This window comes from Cryptomeria japonica, chromosome 3 (assembly GCF_030272615.1).
Source record: "Cryptomeria japonica chromosome 3, Sugi_1.0, whole genome shotgun sequence".
In the NCBI taxonomy this organism is placed as follows: Eukaryota; Viridiplantae; Streptophyta; class Pinopsida; order Cupressales; family Cupressaceae; genus Cryptomeria; species Cryptomeria japonica.
The window spans coordinates 245,583,128-245,593,027 of record NC_081407.1 but is presented as its reverse complement, the minus strand read 5'-3'; positions in this window follow the sequence as shown (position 1 = coordinate 245,593,027).

Below are 9,900 nucleotides of genomic sequence, written 5' to 3'. Positions count from 1 at the left end.
TTGAGAGGGAAATTCACAAGTTTTGATTTACCAACAAATTGTTGACATAAATCACACTTTTTAACCCAATCACATGCATCTTCAAAAAGGGTAGGCCAATAATACCTAGCTCTTAGAATCTTACGAGCGGTCACCGGAGCTAAAAAATGACCACCGCAAGCTAAGTTATGAAATGATTCCAACATCTTAATCTGTTGAGCTTTGTCTACGCACTTCAAGAAAGTGTCATCCAAATTTCTTTTAAATAAGCCATATTCTCAAAGAACATAACTTGTTGCTCTCAACTTGAGAGTTATTTTCTCCTTATATGAAAGGTGTGAAGGACATTCACCATAGGTTAGAAAATAAGCAATATTAGAATATGATTCATCCACAATACTTACAAACAACACTGTAGGGATATTACCTTGTGAATCCTTTTCAAGGGGAATGTTATTTTATGCCATGAGCTGACACAATCCTTTACCACGAACCAATTTGGTAATTCGAATCTCCAGATCATATTCTTGGATTTTAGCAATCCAATTACCTCTCTTAGTCCCAAAATCTTGCTATGTCAAAATTTACTTAACCATAGTGTTTGGAACTACACATATGATATGTGAGTTCAAAATATAGAACCTAAAATGCTTGCCCACTTTAACCAAAGTGTAAGAATATTTATTCATTTGAGAATATTTGAGTTCATGAGTTTTAAGGGGACAACTCATAAACGCTATAGGAGATTCAATATCTTTTGAATTGTTCTGAACCAAAATTGCAGAAAGTGTATGATCTAAAGCATAGCAATACATGAGAAAATATTTTGAATAATCAGGACATACTAATACCGAAGCATGAGCTATTGCTTCTTTAATTTCATCAAAAGCCGCTCTCCCTTCTGAGGTCCAGTGAAAAGCCAACTTCCCTTTCATCGTATTAACAATATGATGTGTCTTTCAGCAAAGTTTGGTGCAAACCTTCTCAAGAAGTTTCCTTTGCTGAAGAAAGAATGAACAGTTGTCTTGCTGAAAGGTAAAGACAAACTTTGAATAGACTTGACCCTTTCTGAATCAATTTTAGTACCCTCATTTGACACAATATGCCCAAGAAGTTTACCCTCTGTAACCCTAAAAACTAACTTCTCAGGGTTTAATAAAAGTCCATGTTCACGACACCTTTTCAAAACATCTTCGAGATGAAAAAGATGATTTTCACAGTCTTTTGAAAAAATAGTTAAATCATCAAGGTACACGACAAGGTACCTTCCAATTATACCTCAGAAAGCTAAATTTATTGCTCTCTGAAAAATTATACCGATATTAATCAGACCAAAAGGCATCCTTCAATAAGCGAACGTACCCCAAGGAGTTGTGAAAGCAGTCTTATGTTGATCTTCTTCACTAATTTCGATTTTATTATAGCCCAAGAAACCATCAAGCATAGAGAACATCCGAGAACCAGTAACCATTTGCAAAACTTGATCCATTACTGACAAAGGATAATTATCCTTAAGAGAAGATTGATTAAGATTACGAAAATCCACACAAATGCGGATCTCACCATTTTTCTTTCTAATTGGTACAATATTTGCAATCCATGACGAATGATGAATTGGAAATATTATCTTGGCATTTAACATTTTCCGAATTTATGAAAATATCATACTTGAGATCTTGTGATTATATTGTCTTTGTTTCTTCCTAAAAGGAGGGGTGCCCAACTTAAGCAAAATATCATGACATGTTTCCTTAGGCTTGAAAGACTTCAAATCATCATAAGAATAGGCTAGTACATCAATGTATCACCGCAACAATTGTAAAAACTTCTCTCTTTCAACATGAGTACAACTATTACCAATATTGACAATCTTTGGATCAACATCTCACCCAATATTATATTTTTCATAACCCATACATCATTGGATGACACTTGTTGTTGCCTGATATACCTGTCATATTTATCAAACAATTTTCCCAAAGATACTAGGCTTTCAGAATCATGTTTCCTTTTAATTGTAAGAAACCTTCATCATGAGAAGAGACATCACTTGTCGCTGAATCAAAACAATTGCTCCCTCCAAAATACAAATTATTGAAACCATCATTGGTCTCTACGAAGTTCACAATTTGCTTATCATCATTAAAAAATTGCCAATGATCTCAATTATCCAGAACACTTGTCCTACAAATTAATTCAATAGAATAAACAACCTGGGAAAAATCATTATGAGGGATTAACAAACTAGTTGATTGAGAAAGCGAAACAGCTCTACGAGATACTACTGAAATATTGAAAGAACCAAAATTTTCAATATTTTCCCAAACCAAATCTTGATAATATTTAAACCGATCATTTCGTGTTTGGTAGATATTCCTGACTTGGCAAACCACCAATCTAGCATCTCCTTGCACGTGTAGATTTATTATGCCTCTTTTTCTAGCAACCTCCATACCCAACATCAAAGATTCACACTCATTTGTATTATTAGTATTGGAGAACTGAAGTTTGAAAGAGTAAGAAGTAATTTCACCTTGAGGAGAAATAATAACTACACCCGCACCAAAATTGTTAGAAGTACAACTACCATCAAATTCCATTAACCATACTTGATCATCAGTGTTTGAGACAACAGGCTATGTGTTAGAAACTTCCTCACAAGAAGAGATTGACAGAGATTACGAATTCCCATCAGAAGATGAGACAAACATAAAATCTTTAGATAGTACATCATCATCATTACTAGAAGAAACAGATGAGGAACATTTTGAGACTTCAACCCAATCTTTGATGAACTCAGAAACTTCATCAATGTGTAAGTAGTAATTACCCATTCCAGATGATTCGAACAAGATTTGAGCTTTGTGATCATCTGACTTGACCACTAAATACTTAACTTCTTTTTCTGGGAGCAAGTTTTGCATTTCTCCTTTGACAGGAATCCTAGCTTCTAACCAATCCATATTGATCTCACCTCCAACATCCTTACAAAAATTTCTTCCCAAAAGTATACCGTATGAGGTAGGGAAATCAACTACTAGGACAGTCATCTTAATCCTCTTATCAGAATATTCAACAAAAGCAATCTGAGCATCTTTAATTTGCCCATTTAAAGGTACTTGTTTATTTTCCATGGAAAAGCACTTACCAAAAGTCTAAGTAAGGGTAAGACCAAAAGAATTGGCCACTTTGGCAGGAATTACATTATCAGAGGTTCCTGAGTCTAGAACTCAATTACTTAGTTTATAACCATTTAAGAGAAGGGAAATATAAAAAGGTTCAATCCTACCAAATATGAAAGATGGGACAACAACTAAGTTATTTTGAGAAACCATATGAGCATAATGGTTTTCCTTCTCTTTGACAAATTTAGCCAACCTATCAAACTGTTCAGGGTTGGCCTTGAGGTACTCAACTTCAGACATTTGGATTTTTGTTTTTTTAGCATGATTAATAATATCAAAAGGTTGGTATTGTAAGCTAAGCAAAGGGTATAGGCACATCACTTAGAGGCTTCAAGCTAATTGATGTATTCTTTGACAAATTAGACAAAGAAGAGTCAGAAGTACTTACTTGATGATTGGCAGCTGGATTTTTGGGAAGGGTAGGCAAAGGTAATCCTGTTTTTACAAGAGTAACAGGCAATTGAGGTATATCTTTTGCTTTGGTATTGTCACCCGGCTGCGGATCAAGTTGGTTTGTAACTTGTGAATGAGTAAAAACTGCATATGCTTCGCTTTCACGTTCAACTTTGGCTTCTTGGTACTGCAAAAACTGGATACTAGAGTTGCCAGCTAATTCTCCTTCATCCTTATAAAAGGAATTAACTATGTCATCAAGTGGAAGATCTTCAACATTATTGTTTCCTTGCCCGACTTCAGAGTAACCCACTGAAGCATTAACTAGAGGTGCTTCAAGAGCCAATCTTTTGTTAGGAATTGCATGCAGAAAATATCAATTATATGCAAATAAATATTAACACGGGAATGAAAGACACGCAAATAATAACAACGAAGAGACAATATTTAACATGGTTCACCCATTCTTGGGCTACATCCACCAAACAGAGAGTCCAATATTATTATCTAGTAAGTCAAAATCGATTACAACCAGCAATCCCTTGCAACTCAATACTGCTACAAAATGCTATATAATTCTCTATAGAAAACCCCTAACCCTTAGCCATTATATCAAGACTTATGTCGATTACAAAATTAGGACTACAAAATGTTAGCCAATAGAAAAATAACACCTGATGCCTTTATAAAATAATAAGTTTGTTTGGCCTCGCGGGGCGCTGCCCTCGACCCCACCCTGTATCGTGACAGGGAGCGTGCAAGGGGCATTGCCCCCAAATCCCTGTTCAAAAATATGGGGGGAAACCACGCCGATAGAAGTAGGGAAAATTTAACATCCAAGTTTGATTAGGTTCCATATAACAACATCTTTTGAGAGGAGGCAACTTATTCTGATTTCTAGTCGTATAGCTAGAAGCATTATTTGGGTAGGTTCTTCGCAGAACATCTTTATAAGGAGCAAGAAAAGATGTCTGAGAGATTTTCTTTTTCAAAGCAAGAACTTCATTAGCTAGCCTCTATACCATGGAGTCAGTAGTATTTGAAAAAGGAATAACAAGTTCCAGAACTAAAAAACTTATTGTCGTTGTAGATGTATAAAAATGACCACTTTCCTAAGTGAATATTTAATATTCATTTTAACCTCATTCCTCTATTTAATTAAATTATTCACATTCATCTATTTAATTAAATGAATTACTTAAATCATTTAATTAAGTTCACCTAAGCCTTTCATAGCCTTTAACTAAATAAATCACTTTATTTAATTAATTATCCTTTCTCCCCTTTTAACATTTAATTAAATTGATCCTCACAAGTAAATAAATCTAATTTATTTATTTAAATCCCCCCACTTGTATTTATGCAAGTTGCATCCATATTTGTTGAAATAAAGTAATTTATTTTAATTAAAATTCCCCTCCATCCACTTGCAAAATCCTACATCTCCCACTTGCCTCCCTAAACCCCCTTCTAGATTCCTCTAATCACTTCTAATTTAGCCTAATCCATCTCCTAAATATTGTCACATCCCTAAGCAAAAGGAAGTCACTTCTCAAACCCTCAAAGTCTTTGAAAACTATTAAAGGCTTTATGTCTTCAACAAGTTAACCTTTAAAGTCTTCCTAACCATCAATGGTAAACTCAACCTTCTTGCATGATTAGAGACTTTCTCACTAACTCAACCCTCATCTAACCCAAGGGTCTCCTCAAGCATTCATTGCTTTGACCATGGTATTCCTTTAACCCTTGCACAAGAGTTTATCCTTTGGGTAAAAGCTTTATCCAATGGATAACTTTAACCTAACCTTAACCCTTACCTCCTAAGGTAAACCATCATGTCTTCTCAAGCATTTAATGCTTCTTACATCTCCTCTCAAGCAGTCTTTTGTTGACAATTGTCACCATTTCATTGGTGAAAATTGTAAAAATGGATTGATAACTTTTAATCCTGACCCTTATTAAGATTATCCAATCTTGACCATCCATTGCCCTATTTTTCCTATAAATAGGGTTCTCATTCTCTCATTTAGGGATCCAAGTCTTTAGTATCAAACTTATAGACATTTTACTAAGTATACAAGTTTCATGCATCTAATCTATAATCATTTTTAAATCAAGTATTTGGCCTCTCTTTGAATAGAAATCATCTTAATAAGCATTTTAAGAAGCATTTCCATTATCATAGCACTCTCATGTTAGACTAGTATATCATGTTAGGATAGGTTTTACTAATCTTTTATCTTATCATTATATCCATGCTAGTTTAAATCATACGAGATTTAATATCATGCATAACTAGGAATGCATTCGTATTAAGTTGATCAAACATCCCTCATTCTTGGAGTTGTCATTCATGAAGTCACTTTGCTCAGTGATCTGAGAGCAAAGGCATTGACTTCAGGGATCCTGTGAGATAGAGAACAATGGAACATCCCTTGTTGTGTGGACCTTTTTGAAATCAAATTTTCCGTTTCTTTGCACCACTTTTCTCACACACATTTCTGGTGCCCACCATGAGGCATAACCCCATAAAACATATCATTTTTAATGCAGGAGTGATATTGCATGTACGTGGAAAAGTTGAGATAGCGCATTGGAGTCTTTTTTTAGCTCTTAGAAACTATTTGCTAGCGCATCTCGCTCATTGTTTAGCGAATTAGACCCTAACATTAGCACATTGAGAACTTAGGTTAGCGCATAACACTCTGACTGTCAACTATAAAATCACAGCGCATTAAGAAACTAGTCTAGTGCATATTGTTATCAGCTTAGCGCATAGGGATTATTTGTGGCGTGTCTGTGCATTCCTGTAGCACATTGGTGCAATAGTGTAGCGCATAGAGTTAGAAGAGAAGAAAAATTTGCCGAGGAAAATCATTTTAGGCTTGTGTAAGCCCACACTAACATTTGATTATTGACGAATTTTATGTAGGTTCTTATCTTTTTTATCCAGGGGAAGGAGTTAGTTTAGAAGCTTTATTTTCTTTTTTTTTACTTTCTTTTAAAAGAAGTTAGTTAAAAAGGATTCACTCTCTCTTTTTTGTACAAGTTAAAATAAACCTCATGTTTTCATTTTAGGAAGCTTAAAATGAACCTCAGACTTCTTTTTGGTGTTTAAAATGAAAATTCTTTTCTTTATTGCAAGGTAAATGAACAACAAAATTCACTTTTGCTTTCTTGCAAGTTAGAAAAGGAAAAAACACTTCATTTTGGGGCTCTAAAAAAAGAACAAAACAAATTTACTTTCATCACGGTTAAAACAAACTTCACCTTCCTTTGGTGTCTAAAAGGATCAATTTTATTTTTGCAAAGGTAAAAGACCCTCATCTTCATTTTATGCAAAGCAAAGAGGGAAATTTTTCCCCTATCGACTTTAAATTTTGTTGACCAAATCACGATTTACTTTGTTGACCAGGTTTATTCAAAGGTTTTGGGAAATACACACTTTGCTATGAAAGGTTAAAAAGAACACCATGATTTTTGGAGAAAAATCTCCAACTAGAAGTTAGAAAATCATTGTCTTGAAGGCTAAAAAGAACCATTGTTTGCCTTGTCTCGAAAGTGGAAGGTATATGCTCTCCCCTTAACTGGGTGATCAAAAATCCAAACCACTCTTATGCTTTCTTCATTTCAAACATTTACATCCTTTAGCAGGCCTGCCCTCCCGAGTTGCTCTTAGAGAGCCATTTAAATGATCGGTGAGAGGGGAACGACCTAAGTGGGAAACGACTTTATCGCCAAGTGTTCCAACCCACTATAATCAAAAGTGGAGGTTAACGAAAGTCTCTTCAATGGTTTTGCTCAACGATTAGCCTTCCCCCAATATCTTTACGATACATAAAGCCTTTGTTCTAAAGGTTGGGAAGCCTCCCGAGGGAGTTTATGACTAAAGACCGAACCAAAAGTCTGATTAAAAACTTTAGAAGTATAAACTTTGAGCCGAGTTAGTATCCAAACATCTTCAATATCATAGTGCAAGGGTGGGGAAGAATTTGCCCCCAAGATTACTCACCATATATCTCCCAAGATAACTACTCAATTGTGAAGCAATTCACTTTGAATAAATTTCTGGCAAAAGGCAAAAAAATGGGCACTCCCTAGGGGGTGACACGGTTGTTTGAGCTGACGAAGTATCGAGACTAGTGGGCTATGGTATTGTTGATGACCCTTGAATAAAGAATCTATCTGATTTGTCTTACTTGTATCCAAACTTGTGAAAACATTGGGGATTTGAACACATCCTCGCAAAACATACACTATCTATTTAGAATATGAAAAATTGGTTATTTCTTTCATGCCATGTTTTCGAGTTACTTTCAAAAAATCATCCATCAAAACAAACAAGTGTTAAAAATTTCTAAAAATAGCCAACAACAAAGTAATCAGGACAGTTTAGCGCATATGAGCAACCTCCTAGTGCGTCTCGACCATTTTATAGTGCATGCAAACTAGAACTTAGCGCTTTCATCAATCAAAATAACGCATAAACAGTTGGCATACTGGTAAACATTTCAGTAGCACTTTATGAAACCATATTAGTGCTTTTGAGCATCAGCATAGCGCATAGGAGGCTTAACTTAGTGCTTTCAGTCTAAAATACGACGCTTACTAGGGACATATTAGCACATAATCTTCCTAGTCAAGTAGTTTTCAAAACTTTGAGTTAGCGCGTATCATAGGTAGCTTAGCGCATCGGGAATTTCCTGTAGCGCATCTAGATCATTAGATAGCGCATTTAGTCTTTGTTTTATCGCATGGTAAAAACACAAAAAAACAAAGAGTAAACCATACATTTTTGGAAAATTTTATCACCAATCCTAAATACCCTTTTGGGCCTTTTGCCAAACTCACCAATCAAAATCCAAACTAGATCGTCAAAGAAAACATTTTCAAAATCAAGCAAGCATCCTTAGAACAAATTTATCGAATCTTAAACTACCTCGAGATAAGACTTCATCCAACCAAAATCAGGAAGTATCATCACATTGATCAAAAGGTTCACCATCTAACAGATTCCATCAAACAAACAACATACCGAGTTTAAACCATAAGTTGTCAAATCGAGTTTCCATATCGGGAGACTCTTATCAATATCATTTGACACACTTTTTCATGGGGACGAATCTAAACCTCTACTTGATGAAGTAAGCTTGAGTTTTTCAAACGAAGTATCTCAATCCAACATCGAAGGAAACCATTGATCATTCATGTATGACCACTCCTCATATTTTGAGAAGAACAAGTCTTCATCACAAAACTGAGTTAAAGAAGAGACAACCTAGTTCTAAAAAACATGCCAAATGAAATAAATTTCTCTATATCAATCTCCAACTTTTTAAATCACATCATGCATTCTTGCGTCATATGCGATTATATGTTCAAGGCAAATCAAACGAATTTGAAAAAGAACCCTTAAGAAGCAGAGCTTACATTCAGAAAGTGACATTCAACCAACACTTAAATCGTGGAGGAGAGATTAATCCCGCTTTATTCCCACGATTCTGCATCACTTATAACATAGCTCGACCCGAACCACCAACCCCTGAACAAGAAGAAGAATATTTTATCCCCTTTGTCACATAAAGCTTTTACTAGATGCCCGATGTCATTCGTTCTCAAAGAAACAAGCAAAGTGAACCACAACCAGAGTCAAGTATGGGTCATAGATTATCCAACCCTTTCGATTATACTGATCTGGGAGATACAGAGATCACTGAGGAACTTCTCCAAGAATGTCAAGAAAACCCCTCATTCCAAAAGCTCATAGAAAGACTCATTGAAGCTGACAAAGAAAAATATATGCTCATGCTAACTAGCAAAGGAGTTAGACTTCCTGAAGACTTCGATACTGAAAATTTAAGGAAGATCCACGAACAAATTTTTAGGACAAGGACTCGAAATTATGCCTATCAAGAACAATAGAGAGAAGAAGAAACAAATGACCCTGAAATCATACTTGAACACAACCATTCCCAAACTAGGGATAATAAAAGGGAAGAAGCTTTCCCTCGGCGAACAAATGCACCCATGGTCGCTCTTACACAACAAATTCAAATGCTGCAAAGACAAATGCAGGACATGCAATAGGGGACCAAAGTGTGATACTCCTTGGACAAAATATGTCCTTACCCCTTTGATAGGAGATTAAACATGATACCTTTTCCCCTGAATTCAGATATACCAAAATACGACAAATACGATGGTAAAAGTGATCCTGCGATCATATTCGGGAATTTTGTACCATAAGCCTAGAATTTGCTCACGATGACACTTACTTAATGAGGCTATTCCCAAGAAGTTTGGGAGGGCAAACAGTGGAGTGGTTGTCTAAACTTACACCTCC